Below are 18897 nucleotides of genomic sequence, written 5' to 3'. Positions count from 1 at the left end.
AAAAGCCAGCAGATAAAAGGGCTACATCTGATTTAATGGAACAGGTAGATGATTTGTCTATCTGTTGCTAATATGTATCCCCAAGGTATGTGGCTTTTACATGAGACAAAGAGATTTCCCAGCTGTTCTTAGTACAGAATTGACTGAACTGTACTCAGAGAAGACACTTGTGATTATTCAGTACAAACTGTTCATCCACATGTAGGACTGATCACATAGGACATCATTTTGTTCATCTTTGAGATAGTTAGATGGATTATATGTACTTTACAGTAGTCAGGAGAGATAAAACATGCACACACTGCAGAGGACATGCAGGGCCACAGGCCAGAGAGTTTTTAGGAACTGGTCAAAAAACAGTTTTGGGAATATGATCCCATTGACAACTCTTGCTGTGGAGACACTCCTCACCATCTGATACACAACCAACCATCCTTTCTGTCTTAGAGGTTTCATTCCCCATGCAAACCTTTCTCTATGCCAACATTAGAATATTTTTTACAAGCAATGTCTGGATCTCCATGCAGCAGCAGATTTGGCCAAATACTGACAATAGGCTTTCCTCAATATGAATTTTTTTAAAAAATCTAGATCCATAATAATCTAGCATCTGCTGGGCAGCAAGACAGGAAGTTATAGCAGACTTCTTGTGGTATGAAATGTAAGTCCTGCATTTTAATAAAATATCATCCTGATGGAAGGGAAAAAGCAGTTAGACAAGACACTTTTTTTTAATCTGACAGTTTTATCTCAACCCCTTCCTTTAATATAGACCAGAAAACTTCAGATCAACCTTGGAGAGCATCACTGTTACGGAACAACTTTTCTGAAAGTGCTTTTCTCACTGTTTTTTTCCAACCATCCTTTAAAACTTCTTAAAATTTCAAATTGAAATTATATTCCCCCTTATAAGGAGCTTATAAGTATTCCCCCGAGGTCTGGTTGACCATACTATGTCCAAAGAATTTCAAAGTCTGTATAATTGGAGAGGTCATAAAATATATATACTTTGTTTCCAATTGTTTATCTCAGCCTTTTGGGACTGTTAAAAAGAACTGAAGTCGCATACAATTCTGTTTTGCCCCAGACACAGAAGCACACTCCTTACAAAACCTCCTCTGTCCCATAACTTGATAGGGCATTGGACAGTGGTCCAGACACACATGAAAGCCACGTTTATATTTCTGCATTACTTAGGAGAAGGACACCAATGCCATTGTCACTTGGCAAGAAAAAGAGCTCCTGGAAATCAAATTGTGTGAGCTTCTGAAGGTTACCTCTATTCAGTTCTGTTTCTTATTATGATCTTCAGACACCACTGTTTATTCCAAATTGTTGTCTCAAAAAAGCACAAGTTCCTTTGTCCTAAAAAAATCTGGGAATGGTTACCACTATGCTTCTCATGGTACTACAAAACTGGACCAAACCCACCAAAACCTAGGATTTCTGTAAATTAAATGTCTTCCATCATGCTTTTAGATATTATGAAATCCATAATAATATGGAGAAAAATTACTGAGGGTAAATACTAAGCATGTGAAAAATACTATCCATGTAAAAAATACAAAGCTTATTATTTGCAATAAAACTTGTGTGGACAGCACAGTTGTACACATAAGAGTTTCAGAGCTTGAGCTGGCACTACAGAAGTTTGTTTCCATAATGAATTGGAATATAAAAATAATTTGTCAGTAAGAACACAAAAAGCAGAAAGATTAGTCAAAATCACTGAGGAATTAAACAGAGGAAGTCTGCACAGTACACATAAGCATACATTATTGATAACTAATAAATTATTCTACTTTGGAGAAAGAAGAAGAAATGGACTGAAATGGAATGAGTTAATATCATGCATATGATAATATTTTTTGAGAAATTATTTATATTTCATCATGTGATACGATAGAGTGCTACATTGTAAGACTGAAAAAAAATTCTTTTTTTTCAGTAATCACTTTTTTTAAGTGATTACCATAAAAAAAGGAATGCTGTTGTAAAAACAAGGTTTTCTTCTCCTTTTCTCTGTCCCAGAAACAAATTAAGAGTAACTTCTCTGTACCATTCTCAAGTGGCTTTTAGAGCTCTGAAGAAAACTCAGCATATTAATGGTTTGATATTTATAAGATTATTCTACTGAAGAATCAGCAAGATAAATAGAAGATGAAATGCAAAAATCTACTCCAGCAAAACCCTGTCTCCCATGCATCTTACAGTTCTATGCATTAATGCATTTTTAATACACCTCTTTCCTTTTGTGATTAGACTTGTCAGAACTGGAGCTCCAAGATCACTAACAACTCAGTAGGCCTACGACAGATTTCCAGAGCAAGTCCTCCATGTGTGTAAAAGGAAAACCTGTTAGCAAAAGAAAAGCCATTACATTATTGAGATGTATAACCTCTGTTTTTATATTTTATCATCCTATGGAGCACTGCAGTTTTCTAAAGAACTACTTGTGTAGTCATCTCTCATCTGTTTTTCATCTTCCCAAGCATGCTAAACTAAGTGAACAATAGCAGTGAGGGTGCCTGCTGTTTTAACATTCACCTGCATTCAGGCAGGAATGGAGGCCTTTTTGTTGTTTGGGTAACACAAGAAGCAAGGATTCACTATCCAGAGCTCCTGTTCCTGGGTGACAATCACTGATTGTCCAAACTGGAAACTTGTAGCTATGACAAATGACCTCCAAGAACATTTTCCCTTTTCCCATTATTACCCATTCAGATATTATTTAACATGACAATAGGGCATCTTTTTAGTTTTTCAGCACATAGCTTGTTGCCCTTAAAATAAAAATATTCCATTGTCACATCAATGAACTTATTTCTATAAATGCATGGAAAAAAGCAATAGCACTTATGTTATCTTAGCTCTCCTTATGCAGGGATGACTTGCATGTAAGGAATTGAATCTTCAAAAAAGATGACAACAACAGCTCATGAAATTTATTCCTGAAAAAAAAAAAGCTGGTGCTGAAGCACATACAGAATCATTTTTAGAAGGTAAATCTCTAAGGATTTGATTTTTTTCTTGACATGTTGGTATTAATCCCTAGAACAGAGAGAAAAAGGAGTTGTTTTATGATGAGTTGTACACTTCTCAGACATTTAGATGGAATTCAGACTCACAGAAAATGCATCTGAGATACTATGAGATGCTATTTGCATCTCTTGTCTTGCTACTAAGGTGGATAAAAATCAGAATTTTTTTTTGTATTTCATGGAGAATGTAAATCATATTTCTACTCCATTGGACTGGAAGAAGGACACTGAGGAGGGAAAAAGCAGATGAAAATCTTCACAGAATGGTAAGGCTGATTTTCAAAAAAAACTCAAGAATGTTCACCATTCCAATGAGAGTCAATTAAAAAATCAGAAAAGAAAATTTATTGGCTGGTGTTCTGATTGTGAAAAAACCCAAGCTCTTAATGCTTACAGAAAACCTATAACATACTGAATATCCTGAAGAAGGGAAACATTCCCATTTTACTCAAAACTTGACCAAAACTCAAAAATTTACCAAAAATCAGAAGAAAAAGGATCTCAGGTGATAAAAGGTCATTTTTCTTCAGATTCTAAAACCACAATCCAAATAATTCCACTTCTTTTTATGAGTTTAGGTGACATATTATAGCTTCATGATACCTTTGCTGTAGCAAAAATGCAGTTTCTCAGTATCCTTTAGGTAACTGGCTAATGCTAAAACAGCACAAAGGTGAAAGAGGTGAAAACAGACATGGTGAAATCATTAATTTGTGTTTAATACTAATAAAGGGATAGAGAAAAACCTGTAGTTACTTGCCAAAGACGATAGCTAAGAAATTAGCTCTTAAATACACTTACATCACTTTTACTCTCCTTTTGCATTTTCTTTTGTGTACTACAGATATTCTTTGTACAGTAGGTGCTCATGTAAATAAAAAACAAATAAAAACTCTCAGATACAAATCAATAGATGTTGTCAAAGTTTACAGGAGTATACCATACAGTGCACCTAGCAAAGAGGCAATTAAATCTGTCCTAGCAGTCCTTGCCACAAAATCACTGAGTATTCTGAGTTGGAAGGGACCCACAGAGTCCAACTCCCAGCCCTGCACAGCACCATCCCCAGGAGTCACATCATGTCCCTGAGGGCATTGTCCAAATTCTTCTTGAGCTCTCTCAGGCTGCTGCTGTGACCACAGCCCTGGGGAGCTGTTCCAGTGCCCAAACACCCTCTGGGTGAAAAACCTTTTCCTGATATCCAGCTTAAACCTCCCCTGACACAATTCCAGGCCATTGCCTTGGATCCTGTCACTGGTCACTCAGAGCAGAGATCAGTGCCTGCCTCTTCTCTTCCCCTGCTAAAGAAAGTGTAACTGCAATGAGGTCTCCCCTCAGTCTCCTCCAGGCTGGAGGAGGAGATCAGAGGACCTCAGTTTCTCCCCACACCCTGAGGTTTCCCCTCAAGGCTCTTCACCATCTCTGTTTCCCACCTTTGGTGCTCTCTAACACTTTAATGGCTTTTTATTATCTTGTATTGCATTTGATCCTACATCCTATAGTTCTGTATATTACATGTTTAGCCAAGTACATAATATTTATGTCTATTTTCTTACAAAGAAACAGTTTATGTTTCTGAGTCACAAAACATAAAAACCAGACAAATTTCAATAACAAAATGAAGAGTACATATTTGTATAAGGTTTCATAGAGTAAGAAAAGTACTTGTTCTACAAAGTGTTCTAAGGTCTTGAGAAATAAAAAGAATAAAAATGCATCATCATCCAGCAGCTGATATATGTCATCGATAAAGTTACATTTAGATGCACTTATCTATCTGAATTTCAGTCAAGCATTTGCTGCATTTCCGTAAGAGAAGTTATTAGCTAAGCAGAAGTAGAAGGAAATCAGTAAAGAATGCTTGTGAACATGGGAGATGGTGACAGCTGCACTGAAAGCAGAAATACAGAAGAGGAAATCTCTATAAAAATATGGAAAAATATTTTAACTAGCAAAATAGCTTCCAAGGACTTGATGTGGCCTGATTTGAAATATTGGGGAAATTCTAGACACTCAGACTTGGAGGGGGGAGAAGGAGAAGGAAGGTAAATAAAAAAAACAGAAAAAGTGAAGTAGAGGAGAAGCAAAAGAATATCTGATGAAAGCAGAGATTCTAAAGTAGTGTATCAATCAACCAGAATGAACATTGGGAAAAATCTTTGATTATCAGTAAGCTCCAGGGAGAAGAAATTACTAAGCTGAAAGAGTAGTGCTCAAAAATATTTAGGAATAGAATATAAAAATAAAATAAAGCCTGGAGCAACATATGACTCCAGGAAAAAAAAAAAAAAAAAAAAAAAAGACAGGAAATTTAGCAATTTCTTGCAGCAGTATGAGATCAGAGTAAAGCAACTGAAAGAGGTCAGTTCCACTCTGAGCTCCCATGCTGCATAGGAGAACAATATCCTGTGAGCTGTGGTAACAGAGGTAAAGATATTATATTTTTATTTTGTCAAGTGTTCTGAATGAAATTGAGATAAGATGATAAATAGTTTCCCATTTCTGACATTAAAGAATGAGAAAGAGATAAAATATGCTAAAAATGCTTGTCATTTTTTAAAATTCTTTATTACATTGCCTTTCAATATTTACAGCATAATATCTAGATTTCTATTATTACAGCCAACTCATAAGTCTGTACATATTAGTCAACCCAATGTCTTCAACTTCATGCATAAATGAATATGCATTTGTATGTTTGAGTTTTGTACTGAGAAATAAAGATATACTAAGTTTGCCTGTGAAACTACATGTGGAGGAACTTTTGACTCCTTCAAAGGCAGAGGCCCCACAGAGAGACTTGGACATATCTGAAGACTATGAAATCACCAACTGCATGAAGGTTAACATAGGAAAGTGCAGATTCTGCACCTGGGATGGAGCAACATCAGGTACACAGAGATGTATGGACAGACTGGGGAATGAGAGGCTGGAGAGCAGTGCCATGGAAAGGGCCCTGGGGTTCTGGGGTTCAAGTTGAACATGAGCCAGCAGTGCCCTGGCAGCCAGGAGGGCCAAGTGTGTCCTGGGGGCATCAGGGACAGCATCACAAGCTGGGCAAGGGAGGGGATTGTCCTGCTCTGCTCTGCTCTGCTCTGCTCTGCTCTGCTCTGCTCTGCTCTGCTCTGCTCTGGGGCAGCCTCACCTCGAGTGCTGGGGGCAGTTCTGGGTGCCACCGTATAAGACATTAAGCTACTTGAGAGAGTCTAAAGGAGGGCAAAAAAGAATGTGAAGCCTTGATAGGAAGCCATATGCGGAGCAGCTGAGGTCACCTGCTCTGTTCAGCCTGGAAGAGACTGAAGGGAGACCTCACTGCAGTTACACCTTCCTTGGGAGGGTAAGAGGAGGAGCAGGCACTGATCTCTGCTCTGTGTGACCAGTGACAGGATCCAAGAAAATGACATGAAGCTGTGTCAGGAAGGGAGGGAGCTGGGTGGATGGGCAAGGATGGGGGGCTAGCTTGAATATTAGGAACATGCTTTTGCCCCAGAGGGTGTTTGGGCACTGGAACAGGCTCCCTGGGGAAGTGGTCACAGCACCAGCCTGACAAGAGTTCAAGAAGTGCTTGGATATTGCTCTCGGCAAATGGTGTTATTCATGGGGTGTCCTCTGAAGGACCAGGAGTTGGACTTGGTGTCCCTTGTGGGTCACTTCCAACTTAGGATGTTCTATGATTCTATGGAATCAACCAGTCATCTCTTTTACAAGAGGAGTAAATGTCTGTATAACAGAGCAAACACAGAAAATTGGTGAATTGGGAAGTAGACATTACTCCACATTTTCTGATCCCACTTAATCTATTTTACAACTGCAAAATACTGGTTTTCTGATGTTCAAAGTGCATATGTTCATAAAAATGAGTCCTGAAAAATTTATATTAATGGTAACAGACTTAGTTAAATGAGAGTTGTTGATACTTTCTTGCTAACAATAATTAATAACAATTAATGAAAAATTACTAGTTCTGTTACTAAAAGAATTCTAGGAATTTTCATTTGTACTAGGACTAAGCTTCCTTGCTAGCTGTTTTATCATTTTTGTGCCATCTTTACTTCCACTGTGACAATTCAAAACTTCTTAGAGCTTTGTAATTCAAGGCAGCCTTTTCTTCAACCATCTTTTAGCTTCAAACAAAACTACATAAATTATTTTTTCATATAGAATAATTATAAAAAGTAGTTATTTTGGAGAAAATGAAATGATAAAATGAGATTATTTACACAGCTGGTTTTATTTTAGATAACTGTTATAGTGATTAGTCTATATTAAGACTAAAATAGTTCTGACATTTCATTTTAAGAGAAAAAAATATATGAAAGGAAGAAACAACCTACTTTGAATCGCAAAATTCTGCCACTTCTCCCATTATCACAGCGGAGTAAAGATGTTCTTCTCTAAAGCTAGCAGGATACCCTTAGTCAATTTTCTACAGGGAGAGAAAAAAGCAGCATGTGCTCACATACACACATATTCTTAAAAGTGTAAGTTTGTGATGGTGAGAGACTTCATAGCACATTACTAGTCTCATGAGCCATTGAGTCCAGGGATTGGTAAATGGACTCTGAAGCCCTCCACTACTAAATTCATGTTAGGAGCAGCTTTTGTTTCTCAGGACAAGACATCTCACCATCCAATGACTGTGTGGTCAACTGTGTGAAATGCATTGGTGGCCTCAGCTCAGATCCTAGTGGGCAAGTAATTACTGCTGCTGTTGACCTGCAGGCTCTTTTTCACTCCGTTACACAGGTACAAACAAGTAACTCCAAGTGAATTGAACTAGTGTAAATGCAATTAGATTCTGGCTCTTTAGTGGCCTGTTTCAAGCCTGCGTGCCAAGCTTCATGCAGTTGTGTCAACCAAACCATCTCCCACATTAAGCAAAGTCCATCATAACCAAGGACATCCAGAGTGTTATGCAGAATTTACACAGATTGCAATCTCACTATAGAGCTACAGGACCATTTAGGAAAAGTCTTCAGCCTACAATATGTAATGAGGATGACAGTGATCAGCACTAACTGTTAAATGCACAATGTTAAGAAGAATATAATACAATCTAAATTATATTGATAGTTCTGAATTCAGAATATTGTAACACGTTCTGAACTTCCACTGTGAAGAAATCAACACCTTAAATTTGGTATAAGATCCTGTGTATGAGATTAAAAATTGATATAAAATAACAGAGAAAACCTGACATGGGATCTATTTTTTGTTTTATTTCTTGTGACTTGAGTATGCATTAATTTTGTCACTAGAATACGCATGATTAAATGTTCACCCATATAAATATAGTTTCAAATACTGCCCTCCTGAATAGGCATGGATTTAAGTAGCTTTTGAAATTAAAACTTTTTAACATTTTCAGAAATCAAAAATAATTTCTCACCTATCAAAACATTAGATGTAATTAGGAAAAGCATTAATTTAATTGTGGCCAATCCAATTAATTACAAAAAATACAATGAAAAGAAAAAAATATAAATAAAGCAAGCTTCTCTTATCTTCCTAATTCCAAAGACTATTGGTGTAAACAGAAACAGAGTAAATGAATAATCTGAATAAGAAGTTCCTGGCAGAAGGAGTTTTCCAGTTAATGTGTTCAGATTTGTCAAAAAGAAACAAACAGTTTTCAGGGAAAGCCTGGAAATAAGAAATGAGTCCTGAGGCAACAGTTGGGAATTTGGATTCAAATATTTTCTCTCTTCAATGAAAAGTACATAACAAATATTCAATTATTGATTTACAAAACTCAGTTTCCTCCTTTCGGCACTACTCTCTTTCCAGAAAACAGGTGAAAGAACAGGGAATCAGGGCTTAGTCTCCCAAGGACAGTTAAGAACATGAATGGCCACTGGTGTAGTTCCTGCATTCATGATTATTTTCTACCTACCTCTCTCCTTTTAAACTATCAATTCCTGCATTCTGTAAGATTTTCAACTTGCCCATCCTGTTGGATGGAAACACTTTTCATCACACAACATGTTCATGGGATGAGAAGTGTGCTCTCCTTGCCTACCACAAAAGGTACCCAGAGATCTGGCCACAGGTAGCACAAGCTGCTGCACCAAGGCATGCATGGAGGTGAATGTGCTAAAGAGGCAGTGAGTGCCTTCAGTGTCTTTGTTAATAGAGGTTTAAATCTCTAGTTTGACATTATTTGAATGTAGTTCTCTGTGGTTTAATTACTGCCATTATTATTATAGATACAGTGGTAATTATCTCTTCTTAATGTCTCATCTTGTTTTGATCAATTCACATAAAAGTTTACTGTAAATATATGGTTAGGTAACATTAAAGAAAACATGTAATTATGGAATATATAATCAAATACCTTATAAACAGTTGTATATTTTCCAACAATTAAATGATTTTAAAAAAATAATTAATTGGTTTTTAACAGGCAATATTCTGCTTTTGAAGCAATGAATATATAAAGCTTTATTTGTTGACCTCAAATTACTTTACTCCAGTTATATTGATAACATCTAGATTTCTCAAAAACCTGCTGGCACAAAATCTTTTCAGCTTTATTAATGATTCAGATGGCAGTTTCTGAAGAGACAAGTTCCCACAGAGAAGGAGCACTTGATTAATGACCTGGAAACACTTTTCCTTTTCAGCTGATTAAATAAAATTGACTGGATTTTTACATTTTTATAATAAAATGACCCGCAGGGCTGAGATGACACAGTGAAAGCAGCATGTTCACTCTTCAACAGATTTTTATTTTGTCACTTGTAAAAATGAAAGGGCTAACCACCCAAGCAGAAAAATGCACTTTATCACTGTCCACTGCCGACATGCTGACAATTGCTGCATACAAATACAAAAACACGGAGGAAACTAGGCTGTGTTTACACTCAGCCTGATTTTGTCTAATGATGACAAAAGGTCTATGACTTCTCTGGGTTGGAGTGATACTATTTAATTATTATGCAAAATAGATTTATAACAACACTACAGAAAATCACAAAAGGCTTTATAATATGGTCACTTAGAAATGATACCAAATATCTTTCCAGAAATTTATGTATAACAAGATCTTTAGTTTTCTGAAGCAAGATGGTAGCTATTGTTAAACAACAAAGTGAAGATCTAATGCAGTTGCCAGCTAAAATAACTGGAGATTGCACTACCATCATAAAATCCAACCTAAACATAATTTGCAGCAATTAAAAATAACAGATGAAACACCTTGTCTCTAAGCACACTCTTGCACTCACAAAGGTGTATAAGGCTGCTATATGCCAAGCCATAGCAGTAGCTGCTGTGCCTAGTCTGCCTGAGTACACCTCAGTCTAACATTTCCATTCATCACTTCTGGGTTTTTTGTTTAGTTGTTTCTTTTTTTGACCCTGCCCTTTTCATACAAGCACCCAGGCTGATAAGACAATCAATAATTTCAGTCTGAGTAAGTAATCAAAAGTGTTTTGTGTTCTCTTAAAAGCTGTTTGTTTGTCTTCCTAGTACTAAACTGTGTCAATATCAGTAATCCCTTGTGGGTTCAGTGGGCTGATATAAAAGATCTATATCTCATATGAAATCTTATATTAAATCTATCCCCTTGAAAACAGAGTTACCTTATCCTGACTACTGGGAACAGCCCGTGGTTGACCCTAATAGTGTAATCAAGCCCAAATATTGGCTGAGAGTTTTAAATGGTCTGAGGCAAATGTACAGCAATAAAGTGTGGCAATTGTTAAACACTGTCAGTTATCATATCCCTAAGCCTTGACGCAGCAGTAAGCTTGGAGTAACATCTAAAGAAATGCAAAAAATATACAGTGTTTCCAGACCTAGCGGGGACTGCTTGGATAATTCTACACATGCAGTTTGTGTATAGCTTCTGTCTCAAATTTCATATTAAGTGTAAAGAATTTAGTGGTGTCTTTTAAAAATTATTTCTCCTAAGGAGGATGTACTGAATCACTCATCAGTGATCTGTCCTGCATCTGAATCTCAGAGAGGCTAACAGTCTTTGAACTGTTAGGGAGATGCACAGCTTTAACAATATTAACTTTTCATTTCCAAGCTGGACCACTACTATAGTGTCTTACAATTCACTGGTTAACTGTAGCACAAAAACATGTGTGGTTTTAAAAATACTGATGTTTCTTTGCTTTCCACATGGGTGCTGTTGTAAGCTTAGACAAGGCAATTGGTAGAACCAGAGCACTCATAATACTGCTGCGAAGAGCAGCATAATTAAAATGATTTTTGACATCTATTCACTAAGACCTAGGACTTCTAATATATGTGTCACTTCTGCACAGGGACTATTTGCATATTTAAGACAATAATTCCACTATTTTGTAAAATGGAATTTTTACCCTTTTGATATTTAGACAGATAAGAGAATCGCCACTCTGGCAATGACTAGTTTGCTTCTGTTTCAACTAGAAAGTTAAGGGAGTATAATGAAAGATGATGCAGATACAGACATAGATATAGGTGTGTAAGATTAAAGTAACTTTGGCTGTATTTATAAGCAAAGTTTACCCAATTTGAAATACAAAGGTTGGATAAACCAATTCTTGAAAGGTTACAAAGATCATATTCTCTAAAAAAAAAAATCTCCATCAAAATAAAATTGCAAATAACATAAAGAAAGAGAAGCTGAAATGTTGTTTCTCTTAAACCTGGAGAGATGGGCATTAACACATGTTTAAATTAAGTCAGAATGACAGAATTCTCATTGGCTAAATCCCTTCGCATCCATCCACACTGGCAATCATATTCATGAATAAAAGGAAGCAAAACCAGTGGGGACGCAGAAACTATAAACATTCCTCAATTAGCTTATTTTTCATTATAAATTAAAACAATGATGCAAAATAGATTTATCCTCACTATTCAGGTTGAGGAGAACCCTAAACCAGATAAACTGTCAGGTTGGATGTGAAATGACAAAGGAGTGGAACCACATACCATAGCCAGGTACTTCTGTTGCATCAACCTATATATTTACACACTTGGCCTTTGGTCTTGGTAAGCCAAAGAAAAGGCATTGAGCCAGAAGGAGAAAAATGAGCTTTAACTGAAGCCTCTGATGAACATAGAGGAAGAAATATTTCTTTGGAAGTACAGACTTACAGAAATAAAGGATACTAGTTATGTGCTGTTTCTAACTCCATACAAATCATGTCCTACCAATGGAATGTACTGGGAATTGTTCCTAGCCTGTAGGAGCATGGCAAGAGAGCCCAGCCATGAAAACTCAGTCTTTCAAGATCAAAATGTAGGGGCTGACACTTTCACACTGCGAGTACAAACTGTGATCCTTTATTTCCGTTAGTAACCAAAGAGATAATTGTTCATTTAATCAAATGGAGGAAAACAAGGCATTGCACATGGCATGAATAATCACTTGCACAAGAGCAGACTGAAATAACTGGCTGGATGTCAGATCTGCAGAAAAGGATTTAATGGTTAATGTGAGTCAACAGTTTCATGGCATTGCTTTAAAGGCAGAGTTTTCTGTGATAAACAGGATCTAGGTGACCTTCAGTGTCCCTTTCAACTCAAACCATTCAATGTGGCCTTTAACAAAAAGAGCGTATTTTGAGATCCAGATTTGCCATGTCAAGAGAAACATGCTCAAGTGGAAAAAATCTAGAGAATGGCAGCGTGAATGATCAGAGAGCTGGTAAAATGGTCTTGGAGGGAAGGGCTGAGAGAACAAGACTGTTTACAAAAGGAAAAACACTGTGACATAATGCTTTTTGCATTTTTAAATAGATTCTATGTTTTTTGCAAATGGGAATAATTTATTCCTCATGCCTGGGGCTGACAAGGTAGACGGAGAAAAATAGGCTGACTACCAGGAAATATTTTCTAAGAATGAAATCAACAAAGGAAATGGATGAGCTGTCTGAGAAGATGCTTTCTCCTCTATGAGAGATGAGTCTTTTCTTTAAGGAAAAATTAAAGAAATGTCCAATTTTAGTATTAGACTAAAATATTGAATACTCTTCCAAAGTTAAATCAAAGAGGACACTCTTGTCTATTTGATTTTTGGAATATGACCTACTTGGGTAGAACTTTTTCTTGCCTAAGGAATAAGTCATATTTTGCAGTGATTTCAAAAATGTTAAGATTAACAGCACAGAATAAATATTTTTAACATAATGAAACCAAATTTTAATCTTATCTATAATTCTCCTTCTTAGTCCAAAAGTTAATGAAGAAAAGTGTTTCACAAATAAAATCACATATTCACAAAATAACAGAATCACAGAATGTGTCTGGTTGGAAGGTACTGCTGTGGGACTGTGGGTCATCTGGTGCAAACTTCCTGTTCATGCAGGGTTATCCTGGAGCACACAGCACAGGATTGTGTCCAAGTGGTTCTTGAATATCTCCAGTGGGGGAGATTCCCCAGCCTCTCCAGCAATCTGTTCCAGAGCTCAATCACTCACACAGTAAAGTTCTTCATGTTCAGATGGAGCTTCCTGCGCATCACTCACTGCCTGTTGCTCAGCGCCTCTAAGCAGATCATGGTCCCTCCTCTGACCCCTCCCTGCAGACACTGAAAGAATTGATGAGGTCCCCTCTCAGTCACCTCTTCTTGAGGCTGAACAGGCCGAACTTTTTAAGCCTTTCCATGTAATAGAGATGTTCCAGTTCCTTAATCATATCCTTTGCACTGAGGAGCCCAGAACTGGGCACAGCAGTCCAAATTTGACCAGGACTGAATTGAGGGGCAGGATCACCTCCCAGAACTTACTGACCATGATCTCTAACACCCACTTAGGACACCATTATCCTTCTTGGCCAAGAAGACACACTGCTCGCTCATGGACAATTCTTTGTCCAACAGGACTCCCAGGTCCTTCTCTGCAGAGCCGCTTTCTATCTAGTCACTCCCATTCTGTATTGAAACAGTCAAGATTTTGAGAAAAACAGAAAATAAAAACACAGTAAGAATCTTAATACTTTTGATCCCATGTTTTTCATCTATGAAGTTTTCCTTCTAATTTTTGTGCTCATCCTTGGTCTAAAAAATATCCAACAGAAATTTTGTCTCATTGAGGCATTCTAATATTACACAGGTCTCCATTAATCTACAGTTAGCCTCTGTAAGCCACAGAAAACTTGGTAATCCAGTTGTCATTTACAATAAATATTCAACGCAGAGAAAATTTCTGGTAATTGTCATCAGCATTTGTGCCAAAACTCCACTCCTTCAATGAATACTAATTTAGTCTGTCTAAATTGTCATGTAATATTTAGGCTGGAACACTTAAAGAGCAATTGAATACATAATTTCAATTGATTTCACATTGCCATTTCACTTTCATCTTTCAAGGGAACATGCATCTTTGAAACAGATCAGAATGAATACCATGAAATTTGTTGTCTTATTATAACCTGCAGAATTTCTTTCCAGTAAGTTATTCCATAAAGAATGATAAATACAAAACATATCAGAAAGCCTTCCTGATTTTTATTTTTTTAATTAATTGAAAACTTTTAAATGGACAGGATAATACTTGTTTGAGTACATAGAACATTCACAAAACAGAAATCCTATCAAGCAAGCAAAGGGAAGTGAATCCTTTCCAGCCTCAATTTTTTTTATTCAAGTTTTGTCTTGAGATCAGTTTTGTCATCCATAGTTCAGGTTTTAATATTAGACCTATCAGTACTTGGCAAACAATACAAGATACAATGAGCAACAAGTTTAGTCTACATTAAATATCAGAAGCATTAAATACCTGTTATAAATTCTGTACAGACTTTGTCCTGTGACTAAGACTGCCATTCTTAGTGTTCACCTGCTAAAAGAGTTAGAGCACAAAAATCATGCAAACCTTCCATGCCAAGTTCACTACTGGTTACTCCTGGCTGCCCTGTGTAATTACCACAGCCTAAATCGTTATCAAATTGGATACAAAGAATTGTCAGTTCCAGTGTTCTGAGTCTGGTCAGCTTATTCAGAATGTGTTCAGAATATCAGATTTAATTTTTTGTATTGACCACTATATTGGACCAAATACTTTGAGAAAAAAAGCCCTGACCAGTGCCAGTGAAATTTTTCTACTTCACAATACAATCAAAATACAGTCAGTGGATGGAATAGAAACATTTTCCTTTTAAGATTGCCCATATTCCATATTTGGACTTAAAAGAACACAGAGCTAAGGCAAAGTATTCTCCTTCAGTAATTGTGCTCCCTGAATATTTAATATCTGAAAGTAATCTCCTAGTTGTCCACCTCTTCCCCAGGTACTGCGCAGAAAGCTTAGATAATTCATAAAGAATGAGAGATTTCTCTCCAAATGACAAGTCTCAGTTAAGTGAAATGTCTAGCTGTTCCATGATGCTTGATTTATTGTAATACTGGAATGAAAAGAGAAAAGTCAAAATAAAATTTTAAAAAAAGTAAGCAAGTATTCTTTAATCTGTGCTCTTAAGGAAACTGTAGCAAAAGACAAGCATCTTCAAGGATTCAGATACCTTCAAATACAAGAAATGCTTTCCTCTATCCTGCTAACTCAGTGTTTTAGCTGTTTGCAATCGATTTAAAGCTTTCTAACTCCATACTTGAGTTTTCATGCTGAAGTTTATGACATTAAAAATTATTTTTTTTTCTACATAACAGAATCCCAGCTTTGAAAACCCATTATGAAAACTGTATATGACCTCATTCAGGACTGAGTAGGTGGCAAGAACAGTAGAGGATGGCATTGTGAGGGTCACTGTAAAGTTCATTTATTTATTCATTCATTTATTGTGTATATATATATATATATATGTATATACGTATGAAGAAAGAAATACCTAACTTTGAATTAAGTTTTGTACTTTTTATTCCCTTATGAGGAGAAGTTTTCTGTGAAACCTTTCACCTTTAGTTCAGCATTTCAAGGTATATTCTAACTTGGCACATCAGGTATTCTTTTTTTTAAGCAAAACAAATAGTACAATTTCAAGGACTGTAAATATCAACCAGTTCAAACCTCAACCATAAGAAATAGCTCAAGAGATCATTTTGTATGTGAAAGTAGGTTTTCAAAATAAATTCTTCACCTCTGAATATGGAGCATTTCAGATATCTAGTTGTATAAACCAGGACTATAGGTGTGGGAGTGCATTGGCTAGCTCAGCTCTGTAGTCACATAAATTACTTCTCTCTGGATTAAGCTCTGTTCCTAAGAACATTTTTCGCAATGATCATTATCTGAGATGGCCTCCACCAATATGGAAATTTACATTTTAGTAGATTAAGCTTTTCAGTTTTCAGCTTCTCTGTGACAATATCTTGCAGTTATTCCATTGTACCTCTGTCTTCTTCCTGCATTTTTAACAGAGATATTTTAAATATTTGACAATGACCAGCCACAACTGTCTTGACCTATCACACTAAACAAACTGCACAAACTAATCCTGTCTTCCCAAGAGCCTTCTACCAATGGGTTGCTGTCCTCTGGCTTTCTTAGAGGGGAAAGTTTCTGCCTTCCTATTTTCTCCCCTTCAGCTGATCTCCCGGAGACACTAATCAGCATAGACTCCTGTTTGAGGAGAGCTCAGTAAGGACGTTCTGTTTTCTTTCATTGCCATTGCCACAGACCTGTGTGAAAATTCCCTAAAATGATACCCTGGGGGAGAGAGAACTGTGTTAATTCTAGTGTGGGTTTGCCTGTGAAAGCAATGTTAGGACAGGTAGTGCCATACTTACTTTACAGAAATAGAGTTTCTCTACCTTGCAGTTTCTCAAGAGCTGTCACGTATCGGTGCATACATCATCTCTAAGAGCACAGTGTAAAGCATCACCAAGGGAACATCTGAAGATTTTTACACTTGACGGTTTATTTCCTCCTAGATTGTTTGCTTCAGGGAAAAGTCTGGAACATCACTTATTTTCTAAATAAATGTAACTGTATTATGTTTATCATAACTGAATACTGCTTAAAGAAATTTCCAAGCTAACATGTAAGTATTGCTTGCTAACACAAGTGTTAAGCCTCTTTTGTTCTGGACAAAATAGCAGGAATATATGAGAGGAATTTCTTATGGAAGACTTCTTTTATACAAAACCTAGTCTTCTTGTTAACAGTGTGCTATTTCTCTGTTGGCTTTTTTTGAGCTGCATTTACTTGACTGGAGGGAAACATCAACATTTTACTCTGGAATTATATCAGTACATGACCTGGTGAGTTTATGCTCGAAAATTGAGATCCACCCATCCTGACATACCAAAATGTCAGTTTTCTAAGATGCCTAGTACTTTTCTTATGAAGGTAAAATATTAATAAATACTGCTCCTTTTACAAAATAAGCAGAAACCAAATACTTTTTTCTTTTTCACTCCTTAAACTGCCTGCACAATTCTGGCAGTTCTAAAAATTCATATGAATTTTCAGTATATTTCTAAGATAATTTGATCCAGCACATGACATACAAATTTTCTGAGGTATATATAATTAACAGAAAGTAGTTATTGCTTTTAAAATGACAAAAGCTATTATTTTTTAATACATTTATTATTATTAGAAATTATTAGTATATTAATATTATAAATACAATTAATATTATCAAAGTTATTGATATTATATTTAATATTATTATTAATTTTTTTTGTTGGGAAAATTTTATGGTATGTTTGGCTGAGGAGTTTACGTGTTGCACTAGACTTTTTATTAGAGTTGTGAAAAGGCACATTTTATCTTGCTCATTAAACAAAAATTTTCAAGAAAATAAGATGAAGGGTAAAACAAAACACTTGATTTTATTTCCATACCTTTTATTCCTTTCCTTCAAAATACATATATCTAAATTACATTTAGGAATTTTACTTTGCTGTGAGAAATTTGCCATCTTCACTTAAAAATCTAAAAACAAACTAAAAAAACCCCAGAACTGTAAAAAATTTTGAGCTGTATGAATTGCATTCCATCCAGAAAAAAAAAAAAAAAAAAAGAAAAAAAAAAAGCCAGATTTAATGCAAAACCAGAGCTGGTTACCACAAGAATATATCTAAGATTTTCTTACCTGATCACAAAAATGGTTCCATTCATCCTGTAATATCCAGTTGTCAGCACTGTGCTTAAGGAGACTAGAACATATTTTAAGTGTTTGAAGGTGTTTCCTGAATCAAAGATAAGGCATATGTCTGCACAGCCAGGCTCACACTTTAGCTTATACACTTTAGCTTATAGTTTATATATGGACACATGTAAGCCAGGAAGCAGCATTCACACATGACCAGTTAGATGCAAGTTTCAATTCTGAAACATGGAGGACAGCATCCATACTAGTTGCTCTGAAAGTGGGAATATTTGCACCATTTGAAGATGGGCATGGTCAACCAGGGACAAAAATGAAATTTATCTCCCATGGATATTTATACTCACACCTTGTGACATACAGACATGTACGTGTGGGCAGTCGCAGTCACAATTGATTAACATTCCATATATTAATCTGTTAGACAGTTCTCCTATGCACAAGTATTCCACAAAGAAACAGTTGCAGACTTGTTGTTACCCTGAAGTGAAATAATATTAGACTGTCCCAAGACACTGATCAAAAGGCATGCAGATCATTGCTCTTTCAAAGGAAGTCTATCTCTATCAGCATCAAATTCAGTGGACTGGGAAATTTTCAATGTCTAAATGATGTTTATAGTTTTAAAATTGTGTTTCTATTCAGTGATACAACCCATGTGGCTTCCTTTTTTTCCATGTCTCTGATGTCTGTTGTTCAGCTGAACAAGTAAATGAAAAAAAATCCTATGATTTTTAAGAGTTTTTTATCTTTTTTTGCCTACTGTTTCGAACATTTAAGAAACATCACTTTCAATTTAATTTTAAATTCTTTCATTTTGTTATGAAATACTAAGAAAAGGTTC

This window comes from Cyanistes caeruleus, chromosome Z, assembly GCF_971803275.1.
Source record: "Cyanistes caeruleus chromosome Z, bCyaCae1.hap1.1, whole genome shotgun sequence".
Lineage (NCBI taxonomy): Eukaryota > Metazoa > Chordata > Aves > Passeriformes > Paridae > Cyanistes > Cyanistes caeruleus.
Note: the sequence above shows the minus strand (reverse complement) of the source record.